We start from the raw sequence: 20,884 nt of genomic DNA, 5'->3' as shown, positions 1-20,884 counted from the left end.
AATAAAATTAAGGAAATTATGAAATAAACTAAATAATCTCATAATAGCATGAAATCCATAAGCTTTGGAATCTCCAAAAAATGGAATCATCGTCATCATGGAATATACTTATCTTTAGCATCATAAGAAACTCTAAGAATCATGAACTTCTAATTTTTGGGAATAAGAATGTTATGGAAAACATGTATGGGTTCATAAGAAAAGAATCATGCCTTTAGAAAGAAAGGAACTTGCCTTAACATACCTTGTCGTTTCCTTAACTACTTAACGCTTATCCTTCCAACTTGCAAATCTACATTCAAGATAATTCATACCAAGGTCAAGCCATTGAAACTCTCACAGGATCAAACTAGACTAATAAATGAGCCAACGAAAATCGGACAACATTTCCCCTATATTATCTACTTCCTCCAAATTCTAAAACATATACAACAACCCACAATAATAACAACAACAAACTTACAAAAGTCCTTAAATACTCCTTTTACTTCCATTACAAGAAGTATACATCAAACAACCCAAAATATATCATTATACAATAACAATATACATTTCCTTTCTTCCCAATCAAGGAGCATAATCTCAACAACACACCAACAACATTAGATACCATCCATATACATGGAAATTAGCTCAACAACACAGCCACGACATGCTCAAAACAGTCCATAAACTCAACGACTACAACACAACACTTTATAACCTTTCTTCCATAGCTATCTTCACTTTTAAGACTTGCTAAACCTTCAAATCAACTCAATATAAGAGATAGGATGAAGAACATACCTTATACTTGAATAAATGTAGCCAAACCAACTTTTTTCAAGACCAAACTCACCACAACATCAAGTAGAAACAAGAACAATCATTTTTCATGAACTAGGTTTAATCTTGTGGAATTCTTGATTTAAGGGGTTATAAGTATTTAAGAGAGGTGTATGGATGTGTCTAGAACTCCCAAGAAGTGTAAATGATGAAAAAAGTGGAATAATAGAGTATTTATACCCCTTGAGAGTCGATTCCACCGACTTTCCAAGTGGGGCCCGCGGGGAGCCATTTGGCAGCTTGGAGGCTTTTCTTGAAATGCCCATAACTCCTTACTCCGATGTCGTTTTGACAAACGATTTGTTGTGTTGGAAACTAGACTTCCTGAACTTCAATTTAGGCTTTTGTTTCACTTCAAAACTCCTGATATATTAGGTGATATACCCCTCTAAAGTTGACCCAAAATTTATGTCCAAAATTCTGCCAACTTTTTTCAAATTTTCGACGAACTTATTTTCTTCGATTTGCTTGGTCCCGGAATCTTCTGAAACTCCCCATATATGATATTTATCATTAATCATACTTGATAATGGTCACGAAAAAGTTATTTTTTATTTAAATATTAATAAAAAAATCGACCGCACGCGGTCGAAATATGATAGAAGATAAAAATAATAAAAAAAATATTTTCAGAATTTCGACCACATGAGGTCGAATTTAGCAATATTGTTGCCAAATTTCGACCTCATGACGTCAAAATTCAAAATGTTGCCCAGATTTTCGACCTCGTGCGATCGAAATTCTAATTTCTGAGTACAATTTCGACCTCATGAGGTCGAAAATATGGAAAAAAAATTACTGCATTCAGCTGCTTTTATAGCAGCCCACCTGTCAATCACACTCATCAACCAAATCAACAATGTAACTCATCAACACGTCCAATTCATCAAAGTACTTCTACAATCATAAACTTCACATTGAAAAATCAAATTCAACCTCAAGTTTCAATTTAAAGTACTTCTAAATATCCTTAAAACTACATTCAAACACTTGAACATCGTAAAGTTAAACAACCATAAACTACTTTCTACATTCAAACACTTAAACATCGTAAAGTTAAAACATTCATAAACTACTTCCTACAATCAAATTCACCTTCAAAAGTACATCTAATTCGAATTAAAACTATCATAAAAAAAATATATACATATCCAAGAAAACATAGCAATATTACAATCCAAAAGTATACGAATCAAAAAATTCAACGTTGGGTGTTAGAGACATGATCTGATTCCTCCCCACTATCCTCATCAACAAGAGCATGAACTACGTTGTCTTGTGACCTACGTCGTCCACTGGGCTGTGACCTATGAGCATCCCCGGAACACGGGGGAATATGAGAGGGCCCCGAGTTGAGTAAGTTGAAAAGAAAACCAAAGAAGAAGCTATAATTTAGAAGAGAAACAAACATATATGCTTGGCAGATTTCAAAACAGGCCCTCCAAGTGTGCTCGAACCATACTGTCGGTTATAAAAGAGTAGAAGAGATCTAATATCCATCAAGTTTCAAATCACAAGCAAACTGACCCACATAGATTTCTATACAAAAAAAAAAGATTAATAAACTACTTGAAACTGCAAGACATTAGTGGAGGGATAATTATATTGCAGAAACCCACAGAAACATACTAAAAACAATGCCAAAGCAAGACTCAACTCTAAACTCAACGCTTGAAGAATTATCCTTAAAAACACCACCAACAGCCATATGAAAGTACACCACATACTTCTTTGCAGAACACCGGTAAAGACCATAAATAACAGAAAAATATGTCCATGACTAGTTTGAAGAAGGCAAATCAAAACAACACCAGCACCAAGTTGTCCAAAGCTAAACAAATTAATCCTCATGGTTATTTTGCCCGTAGTTGTCCAATTAAACAACATAATCAGTGTTAAATTACTACTTATTTCTTTCATACTAGTGATGATATTTAAGATGAGATTTGTAAATTCAAAATTGAACATGATTAGTGAAGATTAATATCGACCCCAACTTGTTTGGTATCGAACGTTGTTCTTGTAGGGAGAATAAAATAAACATGAAATCAAACCACTTGCATACACTTGCAATTCCACCTCTTCCAATTTATTCACCTTGCTGAAGTTGTTAGTGGCTTCAACACATTTTTATTTTAATTTTCAACAAATAAATAAAGTGAGTCCAATTTAAGGCTTCACTAAAAAGTTAAAGATAGAGATTTATCAAGAAGTGTTAGGTTATCAAACCAATTAGTCTTTTTTTATCCTTGGCACAGCCACTTAACACAGAAAGAGATCCAGAATCACCTTGTCTCATCAAGAACCAAAATAACACCTCTGACTCTAGCTCAAGAACAAGAACCAAAAAAAAAAAAAGGAAAGCTCAATAAAGTCAAGGAAAACCATAATTCAAAGTATCATCATCCAAAAGGATCCAAGATCAACCACCTTAACATATGACATCAGTTGCTATAGAAAACACAAGCGATTTCATCAAATCCATTACTAAAACGAGAACGATTCAACAAAACATGGGCTACTTGTTAGAGAAAGAAGGAAAACGAAAATATATCAGGAAAACAAAAATATATCAAGACAGAAAAGGCTTGTGGATAGCAGACAACAATCTATTTCTAGAGTTAAATAAAAGTAACTGATGTAGTTTTGATAAACTGTAAGCAGTAAATAATCTAATCTCTGCTGCTACTTTCTTGTATCTAGCAAATCTTCCTTAACTCCGGCAATTGACAACCTATTCCAAAAATAAGGAAAAAATTAAAAAAATCTTAATATCGAATTTTAAGCTTTGCAACTTACAAGTGAACGAGTTTCACAAAATCCCTTGACTACTTTGTCAAACAGTTAAACAATAAGAAAATGATTTTACATAAGTCAGAGTAGCACAAACATGTCAAATACGAGTTTGATTGAAAGAGAAGCTGGAAGCATATCACAAGTATAAAGGATAAGTCTCCCGAGCTCTAACAATTCTCAAATATTGGTAAAACACAACAACAAATAGCTACAAATGCAACACCAACAACATTCAATTTCAATTTCAATTTCAATTTGCACTTAGTAAAATTTTAACAAAATAGCTACAAATGCAATCTTTAAACACAAATGCTATCTTTAAACCAAATTAATTGGAATTTCAGTTTGAATACTACAACAACAACATTCAATTTCATTTCGAAACCCTAAAATAAAGTTAACATTCTAATACCTAAAACAAACATTGAACAATCAATAAAGTTAACAAATCTTCTAATTAAACTACAACTATACAAAGTAATGCAACTAATAATGATAAAATGAGATTGAAAAACAAAAAACAAAAAAAAGGACTAACCCCGCTCACTGTTCAGTCGGCGGTGGCTGGTGGCTACTCCGGTGGTTTAACTGGACGGTGTCGCCTACTTGGAGAACGCCGGTGCTAACAAGGACTGCTTAACAAGCTAATCAACAAACCCACCTTCAACAAGCCACTAGCAAGCTAATCAACAAACCCACCTTCAAATAAAAAAAAGTAAGTGCCAAGTTCAACATACCAAATTTCTAAGCGAATTCATTTAATTATATAATACTAATTTAGCTAACCTAAAACATACTCAGAAATAGGCGCACATAGTTTCACTTTAGGAACATCAAACAGTTTTGGGGGGAGATGTTGGTGGGGTGGTGGGAATTTTGGGGAAGATGAGTTTAGAGAGAGTAAATTTTTTTGAAAGAGAAGAGAAAGTTTTGGGGGGAGATGAAATATTTTCATCGGCCTGTGTAGGTGTATTATTTATTGAACTTTTTCGACTGCATGTGGTCGAAAAAATTAAGCCAGATTTGACCAGATTTGAATTAATTTTTTCGACCTCATGCGGTCGAAATTTGATTTTTTTTTTAATTTTTTAATTAATTATTTTATATTTATATAATTTAATTTTGTGTAAAATAATCTTTTTTCATTTATTATTTGGACAAAAAAAAAATCGACCTCATGAGGTCGAAATCATATTTTCCCGTAAAAAAAGACCCCATGTGGTCAAAATCCTAAAGAAAATAAAAAAAAATGGAAATTTCGACCACATGAGGTCGATTTTTTTTTTTTTTTGACCAAAATTGAGGTCGAAATTTCCAGGTCGAAAATACCTGTTTTTTTAGTAGTGAGTAACATCCTTGAACATTGTGAGCACTACAACATAAGGCATCTATAGCTATGAAATTTAAGCTATGAATTTAAAAGTCTTAGCTATTACCTAGAAATAGCCACAAAAATTCAAATTTCATGACTATCAACAAAATCGTATATTTCTTAGCCACGAAAATCAAATCTACAAAGCTAATTCCTTATTTTTGCTATAATTGATGACAATCGTGGCAATAATTGCCTAAATAGCTACATCTTCATTGCTACAATTAAATTTTGTAGCTGATCATAAGTTTTTGCCACGACATAAAAGTTACTATAGCAATAGCAACCTTTTAGCCACAATAAATTATTTGAAACAAAATATTGTAGCTAAATAAATATGTTTGCTTCAAGTTATAAAAGATTGTAACAATAGTTACATGATATAGCCACAAATTGTTTGCTACAATAAAATTTTGTAGCTAATCATTAGTTTTTGTCACGCCATAAAAGTTACTGTAGCAATAGTAACCTTTTAGCCAAAATAAATTATCTGAAACAAAATATTGTAGCTCAATAATTTTTTTTTCTTCAAGTTGTAAATAATTATGGCAATAGTTAAATGATATACCACAAGTTGTTTGCTAAAGTAAAATTTCGTAGCTAATTATTAATTTGTGCCACGAGTTGAAACTTACTGTAGTAATAATAACCTTTTAGCTACAATAAATTATTTGAAACAAAATGTTGTAGCTAAATAAATATTTTTTCTTCAAGTTATAAAATAAATTACAAATGTTAAATAATATATATAGCCATATTTTATTTTATTTTTTGCTATAATCAAATTTTGAAGCTAATTATTAATTTTTGCCGCGAGTTGAAACTTGTTGTAACAACAATAACTTTTAGCTATAAGAAGTTACTTAAAATAAAATATTATAGCAATAATTTTTTTTTGCTTTGAGTACTAAGAAGACGTGGCAATAGCTATAATTATTTGTCCTCTCAAAACTATATAGTCATAGATTTATTATTGTGATAAAATCTCGTATCTACTAGTTTTTTTTTACCACGAGTTGAAATTTGTTGTAGTATTACTAATCTTTTAGTCACATTAAATAATTTTCTTCTTACACTTTAAGTTACCTTAAATATAATACTCATATAATCACACTAAATTTGTTGTAACAAAATTTTAAAGTTAGATGAACAGTTGTAGAAATATGTATGTATATATGCTTTTTGAGAGATCTCTACATTCTGATAGATATAATTGATTGCATACGCAAGTTTTTAAATGGCATCATAAAATCGAATATTTATCAAATCAATATCTAAATTGAAGACAAATTCATAAAATAAGGGCAGAAATTAAATTAGAGAGAAAACATTTATGATAAAACTAGACAAGAGTTTCATCGCAGTAATACCTTTATCGATCTAGCATAATTAGATGTGTTAATCGTTCGATTTGATTCGATTCAATTTTACCAGGTCTTACTTGTAAGTTTCAAATATAATTTAAATAAATAGGTGATTATATCTAATTACTTTTGATGAATTAATAATAACGAATTTAAACAATAAATTTTCTATGTCTTACTCAAGTTTTATATTGATCAAAGTGTTTTTAGAATTGTTATTTTCCTCAAACATAATATATATATATATATATATATATGTACAATAACTTTATTATCTACTATTAAATTGAATTACTTAATAATTATTGTAAACGTAATAATAATTAGTTGAACAGAGGATCAATAATTGAATATAGTTACTACAGAGTGTATCTATACCATAAGTTACATCTAAATAATTAGATGTTTAAATTTAATTATTTTTTATTAACTAATTATAACGAATTTAAACAAAACTTCACTAAGTTTTACTGAAGCTTCTTCTTAACCAAGTGCTTCCAGGATTGTTGTTCAGGATTGTTGTTTGACACAAACATGTTCTATCATAATAATACCTTTATCGATTGATGTAATTAGAGGTGTTAACTGTTCGATTCAATTTAATTTTACAGGCCTTATTTGTAAGTTTCAAATATAAGTATATAACTTCAATAGTTAAGTGATTATATCTAATTAATGTTGATTAACTAATTATATCGAACTTAAACAAAACTTGATTAAGTTTCAGTGAAGCTTCATCTTAATCAAACGCTTCAAGAATTGTTATTTGACATGTTCCATCAAAATAATACATTTATCGATCTAGTGTAATTTGAGGTGTTAATTGTTCAATTAGATTCAATTTTAATTTATAGCTTGTAAACTCAAATATAACTTCTATAAATAAGTGATTATATTAACTTCAATTAACTAATTATATTAAATTAAAACAAAACTTCACTAAGTTCCCCTCAAGCTTCATCCTATCAGTTGTTTTGAGTATTCGTGTTATTTTACTCGGGCTTGATATATATGTTGGAACAATGCCTTTATTGATCTAGTGTTATTAGAAGTGTTCATCATTCAACTCGATTCAGTTTTATAAGATCTTACTTGTAAGTTTCAAATATAATTTAAATAAATAGTTGATTATACCTAATTACTTTTAATTAACTAATTATATCGAATTTAAACAAAATTTTACTATATCTCACTCAAGTTTTATCATGATCAAGTGTTTCGAGAATTGTTATTTTACTGAAACCTAATCCATATGAACAATACCTTAATGATTACTATTAAATTGAGTTAATTAATAATTACTTTAAATATAATTATAATTAGTTGAACTGAGGATTAATAATTGAATATATAGAGTTATTATAGAAGTGTATATATACCATAATTTACATCTATTTGACCAAAAAGACTTTAAATAATGTTTAATGATTAATAAGTTATAAAGTAAAATGAGTAAAACTAATATTGTACGTATGTACATTCAATAGAAAGGTTTTTTTTTTGGTTTGAAGACGACTTTATATTAATATAATTAAGAGTACACAGGGAGCTGATGCCCAAAGGCATCTATATCAGTAGTAATAGTAGTACAAGGAAATTCCACACTAGATATCATGGGAGAGATACAGTCCCATTGATTTTCTAAAGGATTGTTAACAAAGGTTGATGACTGCGCTATTGAAGCTGTGGAGACCGTTGGTGCGGAACAAAAAACCATTATAGCGTGCTCTCCAGTTGGTTTTTGATTTTCCACATGTCGAAGGTGCATGTTCCCAGCATAGTCGTCATCCGAGAGAACTTGATGAACAAAAGGGGGAGGCTGGTCAAAAAAAGTTATCCGGCTTCCCGTCAAGTCTGAACCAAAATGTGCAAGCTTATCCCCTACAACATTCTGCTCCCTGTATACATGACGCACTGGAGGATCATGGAGTTGGAGGAGAAGGAACCTGCAATCATTAACAAGAGGTGATTGAAGATGTATGTGCGAGTTTAGCATTGTAATGACCTCTTGAGAATCAAGATTAATTTCTAAATTGTAGATGCCATTAGGGCTGGGCATAAATACCGAAAACCGAAAAATCGAACCGAAACTTCAACAAACCGAACCGAACCGAACTAGTTTGGTTCGGTGTTTGGTGTCCACCTTCAAAAAACCGAAACCGAAATAGACGAACCGAAGTTTGAGAAAACCGAACCGAAAAACCGAACACACCAAAATTTAATACATTACCCAAAAAAATTAAAATAGTCCAGGCCCATTAAGTTTAAAGCCAAAAAAACCCAATTGTAACAAGCCCTCTTTTGCATTTGTATCCCTAATTTTCTACTTCAGTTGAGAAAATCAAATATGTTAAGGAAGGCAACTAGGATGTGTCTTTAGGATTAATGTATGTCCTTTATGTGTTTTCTTAATTATTCTTACGGTATGTATATAACACCTAGTAATCCTATATCATGGTTATAGTTTTCTATTCTTGTATATCCTGTTTGTTTGATTTTGATTTCAATTTATCAGTTTTATGTTTTATTGCTTTTGAGAATATGAATTAGTGTCAAGGAATCGCTTCTAATATCATATCAAAAAAAACAAATTGAAAAAATCGAAACCGAACCGAACCGAACTTTAAAAAACCAAAACCGAAAGAACCGAACCGAACTAGTTTGGTTCGGTGTTCGGTGTCCACCTTCAAAAAACCGAACCCAAAATAGCCAAATCAAAGTTTGATAAAACCGAACCAAAAAACCGAACGCCCACCCCTAGATGCCATGATGTGAGGCAATTTGCAAGCCTCTAAAAAGGGCAAGGAATTCTAAATTTAAGGGGTTTGTATCATGACCAATGCCAAAGAATCCCATTATCCATTTTCCAAGAGAGTTTCGAATGATACCTCCAATGCCAGCTTTACCTATGGAGGGATTTAGTGAACCATTAGTGTTGAGTTTAAAAATTCCCTGTGGTGGAGGTTCCCATTTAATATACAGAGGAGTAGTAGCAAATTTGTCTGTTGTTGCGAACCTAGGTATTGGTATTCTAGTACCAAGTTCTCTACTGAAGAGAGATTTGGTTGATGTTTCTTGGCTTCAAACAAGAATTTGTTTCTAATCCAAATATGCCATAGGAGAGAAACATGAAATTCAAATTGAAAAAAAGAGAGTATGAATTAGCCAAAAATAAAATTCCTCCAAATAATTTCCCTCTAATTTTTTTGTGCCTAAATTAGAGCCTTCTTTTCCTATTAGATAAATTAGAGAGCAAAAATAAAACTGATTAGTGGAGTGGAGAGATTAGAGAACAAAAACCCTAAACTCTCAGAACAGATCCAAAAACCGTTTCCAAAAAAAAGGTACGTCTTCTTTCTGTCTCAATTTTTTTTGGTAGATTTCAATCATCAATTCTCTCTCTTTTCTTGTTATTAGATAGCGAAACAAGCAAGGACAAGGCACATGATCCCTAGTTTTAAAGAATCCAAACGATGCCAAACTTTTAATGGGAGGTAAAGTAGAAAATTGCATCAGATTTTAGCAATCAGAGGCTATAAACTCATTCATATATTAACTTGCTATTACAAAATATGCCTATAATCAATTTATAAAAGTAATGTACAACAGAGAGTATATTTTTTTGTTCTTGTATTGTGTGCTCCGTTTTGAGATTTTTTTTAAGAATATTTGTTCATACCCACAAAGAAATATAACTCACTCCGCATTCATTGAAAGAGATATGGCTATAAAATGGGTAAAATATCGGTCATTATGTATATCTATCACTTTGAAGTAGTATTTTTATTGAATTCATGTTGGCTAATATCTTTTAGATCTTGTCAATATTTTGGTGAACTTTTGCAGTCACTATTTGAAATTTTTATGGAAAAAATAAAAAACAAGCCGATACTTTCAACAAGATGTCATTGTAGTCTCAACGTGTTCGTTTTTCTTTTTATCTCCTTTTAGAATACAATATTTATATATATGTGGATTTATTATAGGATCAATTCGACCAATTTAAAAAGCAACAGGAAGGGGAAATTTCTTTAAGGATGATATCTTTGGAAAAGTACTTGGGCAGAAAAAAATGGGTATCTTCGCGCATATGGATCAAGAGAAAATATTAGTGAATATTTTGGTGGAAGAGCAATGAAGGTGCAACTCATAAATCAAGTGAAATCAATCAGAAAAGGCGGAACACAAGCATGTAGAAGAAGTTAAAGGGGAAGCTAAGGAACAAGTCGAAGAAATGGATAATAAAATTAGTTGTTTAAACGATAAGAAGAAAAATTTTGAACAATTTGTGCAGCTCAAGGTTGATAGTCTTGCAGATTGTGGAGGAGAGATGAAAGCATCAAAATCGACGAGGACATAAATAATTATTTTTTCACGTGTAAAAACACATTGATATGTTTGAATAAAATAATGGCTCACTATAATGATATTGTTGAACCTTTTTAAAGTCTTTTCTTAATGTGTTTTATTTATTAAATAATTGAAGAATATATTCTGCTATATATCTATAAATTTCATGCCAAAAATGGATTCTCAGCTACATTACATGAATTACCGTTATTTGAGGAAAAAATTCAATTAGTAGCTATAAATTTATATATTGCTGCCATTTCCATAGCAAATGAAGAAATTTTTTTGCTACAATTTTATTTCTCGTGGCAAAAAAGCATGTGATCTTAGCCATGAACTTTTGAATTCGTAGCTAAAATATATACCATATAATTGCCACTATCAGGAACATGGCTATAGATTTTCGCTTTTCGTACTAAATGAAAATCTCTTTTGCTACAACTCTATATGCTTCATGGCTAAAGATATGAATTCTTAGCTACAATACGAATATGTTTGTGGCTAATACCAGTACTATTGTCGCGAGACTAAATTATAGAAATAGCTATAAAATTTGAGTTTGCGTGGCAAACAAATTAAATTTGTTGCTACAATATAACACCTTGTGGCTAAAATGAAGATAGCTACTAATATTGTTTGTTGTGGCAAAAAAATAAAATCACTTGCTATAAGTAAATTTTTCGTGGCAAGAACTTTTTACCATCACAGCTACAACACAATTTTTTTGTAGCCAGAGGTATTAGTCCTTGGTCACCGACCATGTAAAGTTTGTAGCTAACTTTTAGCTACGCTACATCTTGCTACGAATGCTACAGAAAAAACTTCTTTAGCCACAAAAATTTTCATATTTAGCTACAAATATTTTGTAGCTATATATGCATTATGTTGTAGTGGATATTTCTTAAGGGTGAAAAACAAATGTTTTGAGTTGGACGTGTTGAATATTCAGAAATGATTGTTCTGTGTAACACCCGATGACTTTTAAACAACACTAAATTGAGTAGGAACCATGTAGAGATGGACCAAGGGACGACAAGAGAACAATATGTAAAGCTAAAGAAACACTTAACAAGCTACAGGGTTGAGCGCTTTGGCGACAGGCCATGCAGCGCGGTAAGTACCGAGAGCTCATTCCGGAGTTGTGGCACCATGCCGCACTAGGCCAGCGGTGAGTACTACAAGGGAGTTTGGAGGCCTTAGCAGCACACCAAACTTGCTTGATGTTGGACACTTGGGCGCGTTAGGACAACGTCGCGGTGGCCAAAACGCTATAACTACAAGGCACATGGGGGAGAGAGAAAATCACTTTATTTTGTGACTTGTTTGAGAGCTTTTGTAAGAGTTCCAACCTATGCACTTCAAGGTACTCAAAAGGCCGTGAGTAATTCATGGTTAAGTACATAGATTTTTCATCATTTAATCATGCTCCTAATATCAAATCACTTGGCAAATCCCTAGATTGCAATCAATAATTTCAAGAACTCAAGAGGGAACTTCGGTTTCGTGAGATCATCATTCAAGGTAATCCATGTTTATTCCCTATCATTAAAGTTAGAATTATTCGATCGTATTATGCTTATAGAAAGAAAGATTGGTGAAGTTGAGGATGGAAGCACTATAACCCTAAAGGTTATGATTGATCTTTGTTGGAAAAGGTTGGTTGAATGAGATAGTTTGGACTGACGATTTGAATTCCTCAATTGTAGATTACGAGGGGTGGGATATCCAAAATTAGTTGAAGGAGGTGAAGTGGAGAAATTGCTTGAGGTAAGTTGATGCATGCTTACTTTGACTAGAAAATGCATGCTACATGTTTGATAGGTTTTCTAAGTATAAAATCAAGCATATATATTTGTACGGTATAGTAAGCGTTTGAATTCTAGTGCTTAAATTGTAGATTTTTCATTTGAATTAATTTCATTTTTCTAAGTGTATATGCTTAACCAGTTATCTCAAAATGTCAGAAAGTGATTAAATTTCACGATTCAGCTTAATTACGTGTGATGTATCCACTTGTGAGTATTGATCAGACTCAGCTTAAATTTAGATAATTTAATAACCTACGACTACAAGAAAAGTATTCAACCTCGCCAAGTGTGAGTGTTCAGAAGATCAGGGCTAACTGCTCCGCACTTGTAGGTGGCAACACATTTATATTCCACCTCGGGATAAGTGACCAACCTCCCCATGTGTGAATTTTTCTAGGGGTAGGCTAGCTATCTCCACACTTACAGGTGCCATTTGTTGTTAAACTTTCTCAAAATAAATGTCAAATTTAATTTTAGTGTATTTATTAGATTGCACGATTCAGTTTCAGCTAGTAGATTTCAGTGTTAGTTAAATGAATTGCTTAGTTCACTTCACTGTATTTTATTGTAATTATTTAGCTTAAGATAATCTTGTTCCTCCATTAAGAGATTATTAACAAGACTTACTAGTACACTACCGGTGGTACTTATCCTGTGTGGTTCTGCTATACCGTGTGGTTGGTGTCGGGGACGTAGGTGACGAGCAGCGTGATTAGTTCCAGACGCGGCTCTGTTGATTCTTTCTGGCGGTAGTGGACTCTTTTCAGTTTTTGTTTTAGACATTTATATTATTTCTAGGATATCCCCCATAGTCATGTGTTTCAATTTTTTCCAGATTCTAAAGTCGTACTACTTGTTAGTATATCAGTATTCAAATGTTTAGGGATTGATTTTATGTTAATCAAATCATCAAATTGCTTGATCATGACAGATACAACCAGAACTAATGTTTTAAATCAATTTAAATTTATGTTTCTAGCAGATGAAAGTTACTAGCTAATGGTTAATTAGAATAGGATTCACTCAATGGTTATTCAGGTTAGGTGATAATCACATCCTACCCTATTTTGGAGCCATGACAAGGTTGTGTGAGAGCCGGTTTTATTGTTTTACTTGAGTGGCTAAGGGACATATTAGGAAATTTTCCTTTTTTTTTTTTCCTACATCAGATGATAGTGTTAATGTTTGCAAAAAGTTCTAATAGTTCCTTATCTCTCATGTTTCAGAACACAACGGTTAAAACCAGATCAATTTCGCCATCTACAAAAAATGTTAAGTACCTGCTGCTAACCATCAAGAGGCACTGCCGGTGGTTCAGGCTACACCAGTTGGTGATGAGGATAGAATACAAGGGACAGGGGTGCTAATGCCAAGGTAATCAAGGTCGTGGTAGAGCCCCTAGCTAGGCATAGGGTCCAGGTCAGTCAATTGTTTATGAGCAAGTAGAGTTTACTTCTTGTAACAACCCAACCAACTTTTTGATATTTACGTAACAGATCATATTTTGAATGCTTATATATGCTCCCTAAGTGTTTTGGGACTTCTAAGCATGTCACAACTCAATTTGCTTAAGCCGCAATAGCAGCTAATCCCAACTCATTAAACAAACCCATTTTCATGCAAAGTTCATTTTAATTATGAAAACACAGTAATAAGCTTTAAGAACCAAAAGTCAAGTCATATAGTCAAATGTGTGGAAATAACATTAAAAAAAACCCAAGAAATGGCGACACGAGTCATGAGTAGAACAAGTTTGATGAAAGAAACAATAAAATCAATAACATAGAAGGAAACTCTAGCTGCTGTGAAGCGACATCTCACCACGACAGTCTCAAATAGCTCCTAAAGCTGGCCATGTGCTCCACTAGTACAGGGATCAGTACCAGCACAAAACGTGGTGCAAATTTAACTCGAGTATAATTAACTACATATGCCCAGCAATTATCATAAGTCACCCCCAATAAAATAGCGGTGAGGGTTGCTTGAAAATGTTTACGTTGGCCTATGCAGTAACAAATATATTATCTAAACGAAAGCAAGCCACTATATGGCATAGGTGTGAATAATTAAAACATATAAAGATATGTATCAAAAACAACATAATAAAATATGTATCAGATATGACATATAAAGATTCCAACGAATACGAGTCGAGAAAAGTATGATAAAGACTCGATCTTTACTATTACCGACACTGCCAGCGTAACAAACATCCTTGCATACTGTCTGGGTGGCTCGGAGATACAATGTCTCATGAGGAATGAATTCATATCCACATGTTGCACAGATAACTCACGTGCTAAATCATATCTCATAGGAACCACTCACGTGTAATAATCACATCAAGGTACTAGACTGGTTATGCAATTTTAACGTATAAACATTGTATGACTAACATGCGAATAGCTATTAAATGTTAAACTAGTGTCTAAATGATGCCTATAACATTATCGCTAGCATAAAAGTATGCTCAGGTAGTCATGCAACAAGTAAAATACTGAAAGTAGGCATGGTATAACCCAATACCCGAACATGTAACTCCGGTATCTGCATATGCACATGTCACCTCGCATATACGCTACCCCCATAAATGTAGTATATCACAATTATGTTAATTTAGGGAGAATTCCCTCATTGAGGTCAAAGCCTTAATTAACTTACCTCGGTCTGAAGCCACTTTAGACTTCTTTAACCGCCTTTCTCCATCACGAATCAATAACACGAGCTCGAATACTGTACGAGATAAACGAGCTCAATGATACTCATATTGTAATATAAGACTAAACTCAAGTCAAAGTCAACCAAAAAATTAAACCCGAGCCTCTAGGTCAAAATCTGAAATTACTTATACTTCTGATTACCAATAAGCCACGTGTCTAAACCTCCATTAGATTGCCATTTCGATATCAAATCGGCCTTTTTCACTCTCTTGAACCTAGGTTAAAACCCCCAAAACTCTACTTAAGAAATCCATGGATTAAGCATTAAATTCAATAGGTAATCACATTGTTTAGCGAAGGCATGCTTTATCAAATCTGTACCCATGGCCTAACAACACTAGGCTCAAACTAACTGTAACAACCCGTCTGGTCTTTATAGTGCTTTTGACCCATTTACCCCCGCTGGTCCTTCCACGAGCTCTATTAGCACGATTTTGACCCGCGGGGATGGGTGACATGGTTCCTGAGATAATCGGGCAAATTTTAGGATAACTTATGAGAAATTGATCCGTATAGTGAAAAATGTTTGACCGATAGTTGACATTTGGGTAAACGGACCTTTTCCGGAAATCCGTCGATTCCGAGATGTCCGGATGGTCAATTATGACTTGGTGGGATGTGCAGTTTGGTTCCCGAGGCACTCGAGAATGTTTTGAGTTATTGGTTGGAAAGTTGTTCTTTGGCCATTGGGTGTTAACCAGGTCAAATAGACCTCCGTTGGAACTTCAGAGATCACAAGTGAGTCCGTAGAGTGTTTTTATGTATGATTACATGTTTGGTTTGTATCTGAAAGGTCTCGGGTGATTTTCGGATTTTGGAAAGAAGTTGGTGAAAAACCAGCAAATGGCTGGTGTCTGATGTCTCGCTAAGGCGAGCTATCATGCGCCACAGCGGACCCGCCTCAGCGAGGCCTAATCCGCTGGTGCGAGTTAGTTTGATCCTTATGGAATCCGCTCCAACGGACGGAGCTCCGTTGAAGCGGGTGCGCTGTAGTGATTAGTGGATCACGGTTGTTGACACCCAATTTTGTCCCGTCTTTCCTCCAAAATGTCTATTTACGCTTCTAGTATTTTTGGCAACTTTAAAAAATAATTATTTATATTTTATCAGCTTTTATTAATACCGGCGTTGCATTATTCTATTGCAGTCACTAGCTGTTATTATTTTTGTTACTTATCCTTATTATCATAATTTGCATTATAATCATTTCAGCATTTTTTCCAGCTTATGCACACGCATCGCATTTATTTGGCGCAATTTAATAACAACGTTTATTTACCGTTAACTTTCAAAAATTATTATTGCACGGCTATTACGACGTCATATAAATTTATTATCTGAGCACTAATAATTACATATTTTATATTAGGTAATATTTTAGCACACGATAATATAGAGTTAATTAAAAGGGGTCTTTTATTTAAAATCCCAAAGCAGTGTAAGAAAATATATTTTTAGGACCAGTCCATTAATGACCAACCCTATAACCCGGCCGGCCCATATTTTATATTCATTCAACTCAGCCCACATTTTAAAGTCCACAACCCAGCCCAAAAAATCGACCCAGCCCACACCTATTACCCGGCCCAAGCCACTATTATTCATCTCCTAAATCCCTAAACCTATGAACCGCCGCTCCCCTTCCTTTTCTTTCCCCTTCACCTTCTCTCCCTTTTATGGAAAAACCCTAGCCTACCTTTAGCCATGGACAGAGCTGTCCACCCCTCTTTTCGTGCAAAATTCGTTTGTTCCCGCACCCTCCTCGTCTTTTCCCTTTCTCCTCCTCTCTCTCTCCGACGAAAGCGGCAAAATCGAAGATCGATTTCACCTCCCACAGACCATGCATGGTCGATTTAGGGAAAAGAATTTAATGCCCTATCCGGATTCAACCATGGAAAGAGTTTAAATTTTTTGTTTTCTTCTTTCTTTTCTGTTCGATCTGAAAATCTTTAATGAGCTTTTGTCCGTTTATGAGCTCAAATCTTTCATTTACCAGTGCCTTTTCATTTTTCGAGTACAAAAGCTTGAATGGTTTTTGTCTACTTCCTTATTGTTCTGATCAAGCATCTGAAAATCTGAACGTTGTATCTGAAGCGAAGCGTTGTTGACTAAAACCCCGCCCAAAATTTCAAATCTCAGCAAAACCCTAGTTGATTCTTATAAATAATCGCTTTTGAGGTCAAAAACAAAGATTCTTCGGTCGCCGAAATCCTCTAAAAAAAAGCTTGAGCCGCCTGGAAAATTCCCCCAAAAAAAAAAAAAAACTTTTTTAGCCGCCCAAAATTCCCCTTGCAAAATACAAGTTTTGGTCCCCTCAAATTTCCCAGAAAATAACAATCTTCATCAGTTTTAAATATTTTCTGGAGATTCGTTCGAAAATAGAAAATCATCTTTGTTTTTTTTACTTTTAGCCTTTGCTACTGTTTCGGGTCCGAATGAATTCAAACTCGGATTTTGATAGTGTTCGAGCGTAAATCGAGACTCCGCACCCACTTCGCTGCACCCGAAGAAGGTAAATTTCCTTCCATTTAGTCATTTTTTGGGTTTTATTTGTTGTTTTCTTACGGTGCTTTAAGTTTGCTGTTTAGCTGTAATTTTAAGCCTGCTTAAAGTATACTTGGTTGCCATTGTAGTTTTAAAAATGTTATAATAAGCCTAATGTAGTTCTGCATGCTTATTTATGTTTTAGTTAAACTCCTGTAGTTATGTTAGGATAGGGTAATTGTTGTATGCCTATTTAGATTGGTTAGTCATCTAATTGGTAGTGGTTTGAGCATGATTAATAGTCATTTAATTTGTTGTTAGTTAGTTCCTTTGCTGCTAATAGTCTAAGTATGATTAAGATGTTATGGTTGTTTCTAGATGGTTAGTAGTTATATTTAGTGTAATTCAGCATATTTGTTAATTACATTATGAGCTGATTGCTTGTTAATAGTTCAGCATGTTTAGCGTGTCTCTGTTCAGTACTTAATTTGTAGTAGTTTAATGTAATCCATGCTTTCACTTATTATTGAAACCTGTTTAAACTAAATGGGATCAGTGTCCCCCTATTGATCAAATCATGTTTGTTAATGACATTCTGGATGGTTTAATTTGGTTTGCAGTGTGCTATTTCATTCAGCCTTTTGTTCGCCTATATGGTTTATTGTTAATATGATATCAATTTGCTACCTGGAATTCTTTATTAAACCTAGCATAGGTTCATCATGTCTAAACCAGTATAAGAACTTGTCTGTGTGCCAAGACAATACTGAGCATGCATAGTCTTGTTTCTTCTTGGCATTTCTGTGTAACATCTTATCCTGCTGTTCTTTTTAATGAATATAGATTTGAGGGATGTGAATGATGTTCCTCCTTAAGACAGCCTAGGCAATGACATGTCTCTACTGGGTTATATTTTTTTACTTGCGATACCTGCTCAATAATCTGAAATCATAGGTTGTTTTTCCCCAAGTGCAAAAGAAAGATGTGAAAGCATAAGTATGATCATTGTTATATCCCGTAATTTTGAACATTCAGAAAAAATTCGAAAAATTTTTGGCTTGTAAGAAATGAGGCCATATTTTAGTTGTAGCCAATATGTGTGTGTTACTCATGAAAGATATGGGTGCAGAAATACGGAGGAAGGCCAAAGGCAAATTTGGAATTTTAAAAATTAGTTTCGGGAATTACAAAATGTGATCCATACGTCATTGGGCTCAAAATAAGTAATGAAAATTAAGGCCCAATTGGAGGGGGTGGCCGGCCCTATGGCCAAAGGCCCAAGTCCATGGAATTATTCCATGTGACAAATTAATTAAGAGGATAAATAAATAGATGATTATCCATAGAAGATTCAAGACAAAGTAAAACAAAAGAAGATAGAGAGGAGAAAGAGAAAGGCCTTCGGCCAAGAGGAGAAAAAAGATGAGAAGAGAAAAATTTTTGCCCCTCAATCTTTGACCCAAAAATCCTAATTTTCTTGTATTTCCATTAAGCTCAAAACTCTCTCCAACATGGTATAATTATTTTGGCAAGGGAACAACTTTAGTGGCAAGTGGAAATCTTGGGAAAAAGGTAAGAGTTTCATGTTCTTATCATGTTATGCAAGGTTATATATGTTATAGTATGTAGGAATGAATGAAAAGTATGAAAATTTTGTGTGTTGTGGATGTATGTGTGTTGGCCGTGAACATTAAGTGGAAGAGGATCATAAATTAAATTATTTAGTATGTTAATCATGTTGTTGTAGCCTTGCGATGAAAATGGAAGACTAATGGTTTTAGTTGGCATGAGAAAATTGTTACTAAGTTGTTGTCGGAAAGTGTGTGATTTTATTATAGTCCATGTAACTATGAAAATGAAGTTTGAAGATGCAAATTATGATGATTGATGGTGAAATTGGAAAATGAAAATGTGTTGTGAATGATTATGTGGAAGATTGGAAGTTTTAGGTGAATTATGGTTTTGATGGAATTATGGTATATTTTGTGGAATAATATGAAATGCTCTCGGATTATATGTGAATGGCCCCGAATCGTATTTATATGGTCTTAAGTAAATTAATGAATATGGAAATGTTGCTATTAGTTTGAAATTGTGAAGTTGGAATGGAAGTTGTTGCATAATGTAGAAGAGAGACTATTTGTGCTATAATGTGTTTTGTGATGAGTGTTGATGTTGTTGTTGGTATGGTTGGGTGTTGTTGTTGGTGGTATGGCCGAGATAAATCTCGGGGATGTTGAATTTATAGGGGAAATGCTGCCGAAATTTCGGTAGACAATATGAATTTAAGATTTAAATTCTAAAAGTATATGACTTACATTTGGCAACTATGACCAATTGTAGATTTTGGACGAAACGGGAATTGAGTTTGGACGAGCGTAAGAAGCAAATAAGGTATGTAAAGCCTAACCTTTCTTTCTTTTGGCATGTCCTAGACATAATAGGTAATGGTACAAGCCTCGGGGGAAACTCTATTCCTAGAAACCTGAGCCTAATTTTGACTCTTATTCATTCAGTGTAATTGAATTAGGCACCTTATGTTGTGATAGAAAAATAGTTTAAACATTCGTAACTTTTTATACTGAACCGGATCGCCCCACAAACTTTCATGGATGACTTCACAAAGCCTATTGTTCGAAATCTATGTACGCCACCTCGACTTGACCCGAGTTGGGCCCACAATCCTCTAAACCTTTTTCGTATTGTTCCAGTTGACTTATTTCTGTATAATAATTAAGGGAAACCTTTGGCTATTGTCCCGACCACCGAAGGATAGTGTTTTAACTACCTCATTAAGTTCTATAATACTTTTGTTGTGTAATAACGTCTCTAATATGATTATTGCTTCGGTTTTCCAAAAAGATAGCTTCTGAAACATGTGTTGAACGTTCTATACTTCAAACGCTCGTAACTTCCTCATATTAAACCGGATTGACTCGAAACTTGCTTCTAATCATTCGGGTCTCGATAAGCAAACGTGTCTATCGAGTCTTAACATCGATTTGCGTGCATATGGTCGTTAATATTCGTAAGCTAACTCGGATTAATTTGAGACGTGCTTGTAGTTCACTAATGATTTTAAAAGGAATTAGTTTTGTACAAACAAACATAAAAATTTATTTTCAAAACCACTCCGAAGGGGGTGCGAGATTTTACCATTCCATT

The 20,884-nt window shown here is 33.6% G+C and overlaps 1 long non-coding RNA gene across 1 annotated transcript; it reads right to left on the bottom strand.

The window, feature by feature from the left end:
* Nucleotides 1-1,755: 1,755 nt before the first annotated feature.
* Nucleotides 1,756-4,809, bottom strand: LOC132599689 (uncharacterized). Its single transcript, XR_009566942.1, has 2 exons — nucleotides 4,408-4,809; nucleotides 1,756-4,320 (listed from the first exon to the last, which is right to left on the bottom strand). It is a non-coding gene; the product is annotated as an uncharacterized LOC132599689 (long non-coding RNA).
* Nucleotides 4,810-20,884: the final 16,075 nt, after the last annotated feature.

This window comes from Lycium barbarum, chromosome 6, assembly GCF_019175385.1.
Source record: "Lycium barbarum isolate Lr01 chromosome 6, ASM1917538v2, whole genome shotgun sequence".
Lineage (NCBI taxonomy): Eukaryota > Viridiplantae > Streptophyta > Magnoliopsida > Solanales > Solanaceae > Lycium > Lycium barbarum.
The sequence above is the reverse complement of the archived record's forward strand: the minus strand, read 5'-3'. Positions and strand labels throughout refer to the sequence as shown.